Source organism: Triticum dicoccoides, chromosome 3B (genome assembly GCF_002162155.2).
Source record: "Triticum dicoccoides isolate Atlit2015 ecotype Zavitan chromosome 3B, WEW_v2.0, whole genome shotgun sequence".
In the NCBI taxonomy this organism is placed as follows: Eukaryota; Viridiplantae; Streptophyta; class Magnoliopsida; order Poales; family Poaceae; genus Triticum; species Triticum dicoccoides.
In genome coordinates this window covers 601,920,107-601,923,014 of record NC_041385.1, presented here as the reverse complement: position 1 = coordinate 601,923,014, position 2,908 = coordinate 601,920,107, and the positions used below count along the sequence as shown (strand labels likewise).

The 2,908-nt window shown below is 42.5% G+C and overlaps 1 long non-coding RNA gene across 3 annotated transcripts; it reads left to right on the top strand.

Moving 5' to 3' along the window:
- The first annotated feature begins 9 nt into the window (after positions 1 to 9).
- Positions 10 to 2,633, top strand: LOC119277367. Of its 3 annotated transcripts, none has more exons than XR_005137053.1 (3): positions 10 to 334; positions 439 to 488; positions 1,342 to 2,633. It is a non-coding gene; the product is annotated as an uncharacterized LOC119277367 (long non-coding RNA). The 3 variants fall into 3 exon arrangements; XR_005137052.1 differs by having other exon boundaries at positions 421 to 488; XR_005137054.1 differs by having other exon boundaries at positions 414 to 488.
- The last annotated feature ends 275 nt before the right edge of the window (positions 2,634 to 2,908 follow it).

The following is a 2,908-nucleotide window of genomic DNA, read 5'->3' as shown; positions in this document are numbered from 1 at the left end:
GGTCGGCCGTGGAGGGAGGCTCGCCGGCCGGAGCAGCAGGAACAAGGAGGCGGGGTCGGCCGTGGAAGGGAGGCTAGCCGGCCAGAGCAGCAGCAGCAAGGAGGCGGGGTCGGTCGTGGCAACTGGAAGAGCTGCTGGTCAGCCTGACACACTGCCTCAGCCATGTCTCCTCTGATGCAGCCCGGACGCTCAAGAGAGGTAGTTGTGCCGTCACTGGTGGCGAGTTCAGCGGCCGCCCCCTCCTCTTCTCTTCGAACCCAGCCCTCTCTTGAGTGTGTCGTGCCCTCAACTACGGTAAAGCACCAGGTCCACGTGAGCTCCTCCTTCAACCCGCGTATGTGATTTCTTCCTTTTCCATGAATGCACACATCTAAAGCGTTTTTTGGGTTCCCTCATCTAAATTTCTTCTGAAGTGTGCAGATTGTTTTTCATTATCAGGGAGGACAATATTCTTTTCAAGGACTCATTAGTCCCAGAATATTTAGCTGGTAAGATACATATTTTATGATTCATCCATCTCTCCAATTCTGACCTTACATATCAACCTGTCTCCATGTACCCTTCTACTCCCTCCGTTCGGAATTACTTGTCGTAGAAATGGATGTATCTAGATGTATTTTAGTTCTAGATACATCCATTTTTGAGACAAGTAATTCGGAACAGAGGGAGTATATCTGGTGCTGCTACTTTTTTTTCTTACATGGATATATGTATGAGATTTCTTTGTTTAGGTATATTTGTGCCTGAAAGAAGTTTACATCTATTTTCTTGTTAGATGAGCCTGAATGAAAATACTTATGAGATCGCATGAATGAGATGTTGACGCCCTGTATGCTCCAAAATTGTATCATTCTTCCCACACAATGGTTAGAATCCCAGTTGTTGAATCACAATAGACAAGACCATATTTCACATTTTGTATAGTCCAACCAATAATACGTATGGAGCCTGGTGATGGTTATTGATATATTGTGATAGTAGTTTCCTGCATTAATTAGTTAATGAGCCACCCTTTCGTTTTCAACTCAAAGTGTTGCAACAGTTAAATAGATGTGTTCGTGCCATTTAGCCCCAAAATTCAGTTCAGTTTGGCTGTACATCTATTGCCGGCCCCTTTTCTTAGTACTGATTGACCTTTATGTGTTAATATTTTTATTGACTTCATTTTTTCCTTTAGTCCTTCCTCTTGGTGTATAATCCTGATTGTGTGAGTTCCTTTCCTGGTAGGGTATTTATGATTCAGACCATTCCATAACAAAATGCATATATGGCCTCATGCATGTTTATTGCTTGCCTGTGTATCATTGTGTTCTTATCGGTTGTTTTCTGTGTGTTTCGTAGGATGTGCGATCTCTTCTGCCGCTACATCTCCGTTCGACTCGCCAAAGTTTGTTGTTCTCCTTTTTACATGTGTGTGTGTTTTACTTTCACTATCTGCTATATCATGCTATCTGCCTTCATGATCGTTTAAGTATTATTATGGTGTCTGCCATGCTGATCGTTTAAATATTTCGGATACGGCAGGGCATTGTGTGTTGTTCGTTCTCTTGCTACTTACAGTTCGTGTATGCGTGTGAGCAGGATCTATGCACGTGTTTCCGTTGTTATACTTGTTTTGGAGGCTGAGGTAGCTCAGTGTGCTTTGCCGTCACTTTCGTGTCTGTGTGAGGTTGTAAACGACGGTTCTGTTCTTGCTGGTGTAGAACTTGAGCTCCCAGGGGACGGTTCTGCTCCAGTGCCACAAAGAGATTTTTTTAGCTCGGCTTGGTGTGGTTTTATGAATGGCTATGAGCAGGCTGCTCTACAGGTCTTGCGTATTTTGCAAGGTTTATATGGACTTTTCGTTCATGACAATAACTATGAATGTATGATGGCCTATAGGAGATCTTTCTGTTCAAGAACATTGCGGTTTCTTTGATTCCTACTATGCTATTTACTCAGTCTGCAGGCCAGCATATTATTTAGATTCTTTATAACTACCTTACTTCAAAGCTCAGTGCTGGTTTCCTTCAAGCTACAACCCCAAGGTATGTCTTCTGAAACAGACAACTATAATATGCTTATAACTACTTAATTGCACTCATGTTTGTGTTTCCTTTTGTACCAAATCGTCGTGCCCTGCCGGCTATGCTATATGCCCACATATTTACACATGTCTCCCTCTTCACTGGTTTTCTTTCACGCACCAGGCGAGCTCTGGTGGTCAAGCTGATGCTTCTTCGCCTCCTGTTGAAGAAAAGGATGATAAGGATGTCCAGGCTCGAGTGACCAGGAACAAGTGGTGCTGCTTTTTATGCTGTCCATCTATATATGCATCCCTTCAGTTTGTACAGACAAAACAAATATTCATTTCTGACTAGAACAAAACTTGCAGTTAAGAAACTCTGCTGCTGGAAAGGGAGCTGGGGTACTAAACAGAATATAGTTTGAGCCTGCCAGTTCTTATTAATCCTATGGCCTGTATTTTTGCAGCAATCGTCTTTTATGTCTGGTTCCCAAAGTTATTAGTTAGCCTGCCTATTTCTCGCTGTTTGATAACCTATACTCCCTCCATTCCAAAATATAGTGCGCCCATGCTTCCCGAGGTCTAAATTTGACCATAAATTTAACCAATGAGACCAACTGCGGCGGGAGAAAAAAATATATAATTGAAAACTTCTTTTGAATACGAATTCACTGATATAATTTTTGCTCCCGCCGCAATCGGTCCTGGTAGTTAAATTTGCGGTCAAAGTTGAAGCACGAGGATAGAGGAAGCACTACATTGTGGAATGGAGGGAGTATTATAACTATAGAGAATATAGTTTGAGCCTGCCAGTTCTTCTGCCTTGGATATGAAATAATGAGGCAGTTTTAATATTGTCGTAGATTCACCTGAGTTTATTTTAAACTACAGGATGCATCACTG